Source organism: Argopecten irradians, unplaced genomic scaffold (genome assembly GCF_041381155.1).
Source record: "Argopecten irradians isolate NY unplaced genomic scaffold, Ai_NY scaffold_1291, whole genome shotgun sequence".
Classification (NCBI taxonomy): Eukaryota; Metazoa; Mollusca; class Bivalvia; order Pectinida; family Pectinidae; genus Argopecten; species Argopecten irradians.
Genome location: NW_027188757.1, coordinates 1 through 9,065, shown reverse-complemented (window position 1 = coordinate 9,065; position 9,065 = coordinate 1). Strand labels below are relative to the sequence as shown.

Genomic DNA, 9,065 nt, shown 5'->3' with positions numbered 1-9,065 from the left:
AAATAATTCTAACCATTACGAGCAGTTAAAAGGGATAGAGCAGAAGTAATTTTCTATATATGCAGTATATTTCAATGTGCTTACCCTATAACATTATAGTTTCAAATTTTAATTTTACACCATTTAAATATTTGTCCATACCAGGCAGGAACTAGATTTATAATCCAATATCTATGCAGAAATCCATGTCAGTTGTTAGATTACTGCATTTCTTAATACATGTGTACCAAAACCTTAATCTCGTCATTTAATCAGCTTTTAATTACATTTCATATTTATCTACAATTTCCTTTAACAAAGGTACTTGAAGGCTAATAAGACAACAGCACAGCTGAAATATTTTTGTAGACAAATGCCTATAGTGAGCTTGAATATTATTCAAAATGCCATAATTTTTGATTATCTCATTTGCCCTTTCGACATGAATTTGGCTTCTTCCAATATTGTAACAAAGTTCACTCTCTTCTTTTGTGAAATGACCTTTTGTTGAAAGAAAAGGTGGAATATTTAAAACACACCAGCAGAAAGTGTATGAAATATGTTAAAGTCTTTGTCAACAAGTAATATTTTTCCTGGTTCGAGCTGTTCTAAAAGTTTATAATGGTCTGTTATTGCAGCATCAGAAGTAGAACCAGGATACAAATCTGAGCAATAAACAAGTGCTCCATTAGGGGCAACACATGTGATAGCTTTTACTGTATGTCTTCTCTTGTAACTACTATATGACAGAGACTGGCTGTCCTTGTCTGAAAGTACATTTTAACAACTTCTGTTGCATCTATTGCTATCCTAGCTGATATGAAATCTTCAAATGACTTGGGCACATATCCCTTACATTTAAGCTGACTAGGAATGCCAAGGGCTGGCACCACTCCTTCACACAAAAGTTCACATACAAGATGTAGTAATTAAGTAAATATTGGTATTTTAATAAATCCAAGATGAAACTTACTTTTAGAATCATCAATTTGTTGACATAATTTCACTTTCAAGTTTGAGACCTTAAATTTATTTCATCTTTCAAATGAATTTTTTCTGCTTCCAATCCTTAAACTGAAAATTAAATATTAAAACTAAAATTATCAAATATTACATTTACAAACTTTGCTTTTGCCTGAATTTGTTGGTTATTAAAATGTTGACATTCAGGTGTTTGCCTCTTGGTCAGATATGAACTTTTTGTTAATCACTTGACCCTAGTAAAACAACTTAAACCTGAATTTCTCAAAATAAGAAAAATATAAATTAAAAAAAGAAACCTTCAGAATGTTCATACTTTCAGTCTGCATGTAATTTGAGGTCAGTGAAAATGAATTCAATTGTTTAAATGATGTCTGCAATCATTTTACTGAATAACGATTAAGGTACTGGCGCCGCCGGATTCGTTATTCGAATTCTGAATCCTGAATACGGTGCTGCCAACGGATTTGTTATTCAAACTGAATAAAGAAAAACTATATAAGGAGATGTTTTACAGCTTCCAGGTGTTTAAATGATATCTGTATACGTAGTACAGAATAACGAATAATATGCTCGCACCGGATTCGTTATTCGAATGCGGAATCGTGAATACGGTACTGGCACTGGTTTCCTTATCTCAACTGAATAAAGAAAAACTATATAATGAGGTGTTTTATTGAATCACGAATAAGGTGCAGTCAAACTCAAAACAATTTCACGAACATTTTTGAGGTTGTAGAATTATGTTTTGATCTTTGTTTTATGTTTTGAAATTGTTATTTTTTTTTCATTTTTGAATAACGAATGAATAAGGTGCTGGCACCGGATTCGTTATTCGAATCCCGAAGCCCGAACACAAAGTTATCTTCACGTTGCCCCTTTGAGACGTAATGACGCATTATCGGGGATGTCCTGTTCCCTTCATTATCTATGTACGTATTAATGATTGATGCATTTTTAATACATGTAATGCAATAGGTTAACATAACCAGTATCTAAATTGAAAAAGAAATCAGGTACTTGATAGGTGTTTACACGTCCTCATAAATAAAGTTGGTTAGTTACATGTACAATATATTTATCATTAATTCGATATCTTAAGGTTCTGTCAGTGCTTTAAAAACCTCACACACACATTAATATTATGCTCGGTCTACCACGTTCGGGTTTGCTCCTTTTCTCAACAAGGCCCTACCTCTCTGCTTGTCAGAGTGTTCATCGACAGTTCCTGATGGTTCTCTGTTGATCTAATAAAACTCTTCATTGTCATAAAATATCTACATTTCTGATAACACTATTATATGGTTTTCTCTCCTGATTAAGTTATATCCTTTAAATATGATGTAAAATGTATAATGCATATTGGTGATTTAAAGATTATCCACACACTTCTGTTTATACATTTTTCTACAAATGAGTCTTTGTTATGTTGTTTCAATACCAAACGAGATGTCTGAGATTTCAGTCAAGTACTATGGATATAAATCGAAATAAAAACTTTAGTTGACTGGAAGGAATGATAAAATTAAAAAAAAAAAGTCAAATAAAGTATTCACATTCTCGTCTGCTTTAGAACGTATGCAATGAGGACATGTTTTATCAACTTAATACAAATGGAAACATGTAAATAAAAGCGCAATATCTGTATACTAGTCTTCTTATATGCTGTTATGTCACAAGTGATATAAAAGGATGAAAATAGCTCACCTTATCCTTGACGGACATTACACCTTCAGTCTCATCCATGTTGATAGCAGGTTTCTTGATATCTGACGTTTGTGAGTGAATGCTGTCCAGCTTCCAGTATTCTTCTGTGTAAAAAATACAATGTTTTACGATATTATACGTTGTGGCAATCAAACATTCCGATGACATCTGGTGACATTGCAATATTTACAGGTCTCACGTTATATTTACACCGGTTCACACGATGTTTATACATATATTATCAAAGATCTACATGAATATGTAACATATTCCCGTACCGTAGATTAATTGTAAGAAAGAGTTTTCAACTGTTCTAGGTATGACATACAAATGATAAACCTCACGTCAAAATACAACTTTCTACAGTTGATATGGTTCACTGTACAACACAGGAGAGTCTAAAACTGTAGACAACATCAATTCATCCCGTAAAGAGGGCTGACACATTCAATTATCCGGTTGTAAGAAATCGAATTAATTATTCATATAGACGCCGTGTTCAATAACATGAATACCAGTATGTAAAGCCTTTGCAAAACGGTCTAAATAATAGAAAATTGTGTGTTTATCTGGTGTCTGTGTGCCTTATACCGTTGACATGCTGTTTACTACAAATCTATTGCGAATTAAAACTGCTCCCACATGCAAACACCTAACATTTATTATAAAGAACAATAGCATATCAAATGTTTGAAGTGTAATATACGGAAAAGGGGTGTGCCGAAAGAGGGTGTTAATGTAACATATATATATAACGTCACGTACGTTTGCAGGTTATTTCAAATCTACCGGCTATTTGGTATTTAAAGTGAATAGGTGAACAAAATCAACCCTTCCTCCAAGCAAGCTACAGACCCAATATCAAATAGGACTTTCGGTAACAAAGTTTTTTTTTCCCCGGATTCTTGGTCTAGATATCCAGCTTCCCTCCATTATTTCATTAAATGACCCTGACTATTTAGTAGAGAACGTTCAAATAATCAAACCAAATGGAGTACCCAGAGAAAAACAACTGACCTAGCTACCAAAATACAATATCGAAAGTGTAATTTCACAGCAAATGCAAGCTTTTTCTCCAAGCTTATCGAAAACCCAAATTAAGTGATCAGGTGGTGTGATTTCTTGATACCCGGCACAGTCGTGAAAATGTAAGGGGTCACCTGCGCGATCAGATGGATTTTCTCTGGGTAATCCTGTTACCTCCCATTATAAAAATCCTAACGCGTTTACATCACGGCCATCGAAAGTGATTTGTATAAGTCCTATACTTTTTTTTAACAAGCGATGAAATGAAAGCTGATATTTTTAAACCCAAATAGTGTTTATGCTAGAACATGACGCGACGAACAAAATCCCATGTCTGATTATTGTGTATCTCTATAGCCACCAAGTAGTAGAGTACTGCCAAATTTCCAGCAAAAATCCTACATGTACTACTTGGATTACTAAGCAAACTTTGGGAATCCGCGTAGCGTAGCGGATTCTCAAACAAGTTTGCAAACCTTGTTTTCATACCCCGATGAAATTTAGTCATAGTGACATCAGTGCATATAATTAATTTTATAAACTATTTGATAAGATGAGTATGTGTTAATGTACATTTTAGTGATTTTCATCTGTGCTGAAAGAAATCTAGAAATGGAATAATCCGTTCATTAATGTGCCAAAACTTCTATTTTAAGATTAATAGTGCTTCCCCTTCCACATGCCAGCAGATACAGCGGATTGAGACTGTTGTTGACGACAAATATATATTGAAGTCATGTGACTCATGTGGTCAGGTGACAAGTCATGTGCCTTCAGTAGATATTCATTATAATTAATCAAAATGAATTTTATCAGAAACAAATAATTCTGTGTGAATTAGTGGTAGAGGAGAAATAGGTTCCCATGTACCCCTCTGGCAGATTTTCGAAACATGTTTTTTTAGGACCGGTATGATGTCTAGTTTCATTTTATGCTTGTTGCCATTGACAACTAATGTCCCATGGGGGTCATATGGCGGCCATCTTGGATTTCAGGTATCAAAAATGTCCAAAATGACACATTCGCATAGATAGAGAACCAGACAACAAAATTAATAAAATAAAACTCCAAATATTCTGTCAACACACATTGTAACGGTTATTTTGATTTGAACTGACTCTTGTCTAAACATGTGTGCATTATAAAAGGATAGATTTATGGTTTTTAGCAGAAGCGAGATGACCTCCAACCCCCTCCCCAAAAATTAAAAAAAATATATATTCCCGGATTCAGTTAACATCCAAAGGCTAGTTCACGAGTTTTGTTAAAGACAATTTAGACTTTTTAACAAGGTTACCAAAAAAGGTTGTATCAGGTAGCAAATTGATTTCGTTTGATGTGGTTAGTTTTATATACAAACATTCCTACCGAACTTGGTTTAAAAGCAGACAATTTTTGGCTAGAAAAATACCCTGCTTTAATTCACAATCGAGTAAGCAAAAACTTTATTTTGGAAGCTTTGAAAATAGTTTTGAATAGAAATGTGTTTTATTTTGATAATTCATATTATCGACAATGTAAAGGTACAGCGATGGGGACAAAGGTTGCCCCTACGTATGCCACTTTGGTTCTTGGTTACCTAGAGGAAATGCTTTACAGAAACATCGGGAAAATAGACAATGAACAAGCTGATTATTTAAGAAGGAATTTCATAAGATTTTTAGACGATTGTTTTATAATCTTACAATCAGATAAAGATGTATATACATTATTTCAAGAACTTAATAAGCTGCATCCTCATATACAGTACACAATGGATTCTAGTACAGTAAAACTACCGTTTTTGGATATATCTGTACATATTAAAAATGGTGAAATCACTACTGACTTGTATTGTAAGCCGACGGATTCGCATAACTATCTTGATTTTTATTCAAATCATGCAAGGCATGTAAAGCTAAATATCCCCTTTAATTTAGCGTCCCGTCTAACCACAATCGTAAGTGATAAAACTATTTTAGCTAAACGCTTAGATAACTTAGTTTTGTATCTGCGCAAACAGCATTATCCACAAGAAGTTATAGATTATGGAGTTGAAAGAGCAAAAAAAGAAGGACCTATTCATTTAAGGAAACCAAATAAAGTGAAATCCAAAAGCAATATAATAACTTTTGTCAATACTTTTAATCCAAACCACTACAATATGTTTTCCAATTGTAAAAGGTTGTGAAGATAACATGAAAAATAGCGACAGAATGAAATTGATTTTATCTAACAAGAAAATAATAAATTGCAAACGTCAACCTAAAAACCTTAAACGTATTTTATGTGCGTCAAAATTTGATTCGAAAATTCAAGATACTTCTGTCACGAAATGTCTGCAAAAGCGTTGCAAAACATGTGATATTATTATAGAGTGTAAACATTATACATTCAAAAATGGTTTTAATTTCAAAATTAAAACTAATATGAATTGTACATCTAAACATGTCATATACGCACTTATTTGTAGCAAATGCTCAGATTTTTATATTGGTCAGACAGGAATGGGATTGAGAAAGAGAGTTACATTACACCGACAACAAACCAAAACAGACCATTTCAGATATTTAACAGTAAACGAACATTGTCATATGTGTGCTAATGATAACTTTTTTATTTTACCAATATATCGAATGTCTAATTCAGATCTTTTAAAAAGAGAAAATAAAGAAATGTATTTCATTCAACTTATGAAACCTGTTCTAAATTCAGAACGGGAAAAAGGAACCTCATATTAGTTTTTATTTTTTTCCTCATGTTTTTGTTAGTTTCTTCCAGAACCATTCACAATATCTTTATGTACCATGTCATAACGTAATCTTACTATGACGTCATTGTACTATGACGTCATGTTTTACAAAGAAAAGAATTCAAACCCCTGAAGACCGGCATGAGCCGAGAAAACGCTAGGGAGGAAAAAACTGTTTTATAGTTGTGTTTTCTTTTTATGTATATGGAAACCATCACATGGACATGGTTCTTTTTTAACTTATATATATATATATATATATACATACATATAATATATGTTTCTATTGGTTTGGTTGTTTAGAAAGCAAGCCCGATTGCATAAATAAGCCTCTCATGCCTTACAGTATACAGTAAAGTAGATGAAAGTAGCTCGAAAAAATCTGGGATTCCCTACCAAAAAAGGTAAGCCGCGGCTTATTATCTGGATTTAAGGGTATATACAGGTATTGCTTGATTTGATGTTCCAATCAATACAAAATTGTAGTAAATTACCAGTTTTATCGAGGAGGATCATAATATTTGATGTTTAACTGCCAGAATGTTATAAGTGCACCGGTTATCCTTGTGATATCATTGAAAACGCTTGGAAGAAGTTAAATAGGTAAATAGTTTTGCTGTTGTATTAATATATTATAAAGCTTTAATAATTAAATCGATAACTGCCTTAAAGTTGTATTTCTTGTAACTTTCACCACTACAAACTCACATAAAACATATAATATGTGAATATGAATGCTTATATATGATGGTTCAGATCCATGAAATATACTATTGACATAGCGGCAAATGTCGTATGAAATATCACACGCTTTGAAAGAACCGCCACAGTCAACGCCACTTTCGGGTAATATCAGAAAACCGAGTTGCATTACGTGACCGACATCGGCGATACCCGTATAGATCGGAACCTCCCGGGCCGTATCACGTGCTCAATATCGGCAATACCAGTACATATCGGAATAGATCGGAGCAGTTCGGATATTTCCGAGCTATCTTAAATGCGGACACATTAAAACGATTTTTTGCTTTTATAATTAAAAATACTTCCAGTGCAACTTTATAATAAGTGGTAAAATTAGAAAGTTTTAACCTCGGGCAGACGGGGAAAATTCGTATAACACTATGACAAAAAGAGCGAAAGTGATAGACCATACAACTTTAATCCTTTACAGAGATTCATTGTATAAATATTTCATGTTGTTCATGCTGGGCCATTATGCATTTTTTTGCTATTTGACATATCTTCGCAAGATAAAAATGGGCAAAATACAAACCCTTTCGTCTTTATCAAATAGCAGTTTTCATTACAGTGTCGGTATGATTTGACTATTAACAAACAAACAAAAATAGCCCCGTTTAAAAAAAACAATATAATCTAAGCGATATACAATATTGTGTTTAAAATGAAAAAATAAAATCTTAAACCAAATAAATAGCCAATACCACTAAAGGTTAACATATCTTAATTGTAATAAATAATTGTTGTACAATGTATATGTCTAAAATATTTTCATAGGAATCCTTATATAAAAGGTTACACTAAAATTACTTTAAATTCAAATAAACAGAAACCATTGCTTTTTTCATCATGGCAGCATTTTATTTCGAAAATCGGTACCATTTCATTTAGTTTTTCTTTAAACCTGTAATTATCATTTGTTCTAGACCATTCAGAAAGCTTTTTTCGTTATTATGGCAGCCAGTGCTTCCAAAATAAACACTTTATTTTAGTTCATATATTGGTTGGTCAGTTGATATAATGTACATATATATATAGGTGGTATAACATACAGCACCAATAACCTCTAAACGGGCAGTTACCCGGTTAACTCAGTTTCGCCTGGTAAAAAAAATCTTCTGAAAGGAGAGCATTTGTCGGACTCATACTTCTTTGGACACCGCACTAGTTCCAAATTTGTTTCGCTCCATTTCCTTTACTTCATATATTCAATCGATTAGGTTTACCGATTGATTACGTCACTTGTCATGGTGATATAATCCCCATATAAATATTTACCTTGGTCTACGTGCAGATAACATCACATCATGAAAACTAGCATGTCTTCACAAACCCTTTGATCGACCTTTCGAAAAACATAATTTCATGTTTTTGTTGTTTCGTTGTTTTGTTGTAGTATATTTCTTTTAATTAAAATTGTACATGGCAGTCGTCCAGCATGTAGTTTAAACTTGGTTTGTGAACAATGTAGGTCTACACTGTCTTATTTGTATTCGTAATAGTCACATTTAGCGATAACGTACATAACTGGACTTGACCAGCTGTTTTAGTTATTTGACAGACAATCGTATGATAAGTATGGGCGAATTCAATCAATGTAGTATTTATCAAATAAATGATATAATTAATAATGTCGGTATGATTTGAATACGAATATTAAAAAAAAAAAATACTCCGCTTAAAAAACAAGTCAATATAATGTAAGCGATACTTAACTTTGTGTTTTCTTAGTGTTTCTGTTACATTCGTATCCTATCTGCGTTGTTTAACGAACCTCCTCTTCATCACTATGTATGCATGTAAAATCTCGATATCTCGAAATGCTGTTCATTGTTACATGAGTCCGCAACAAGGAGATTAATATTTATATCATCAGTTTTTTGGTCTTATCTTTTTATTT

At 32.8% G+C, this 9,065-nt stretch overlaps 1 pseudogene; it reads right to left on the bottom strand.

Annotated features, from left to right (window-relative positions):
- Window positions 1-227: 227 nt before the first annotated feature.
- LOC138314070 (uncharacterized) lies at window positions 228-2,771 on the bottom strand (annotated as a pseudogene).
- Between the last annotated feature and the right edge of the window lie 6,294 nt (window positions 2,772-9,065).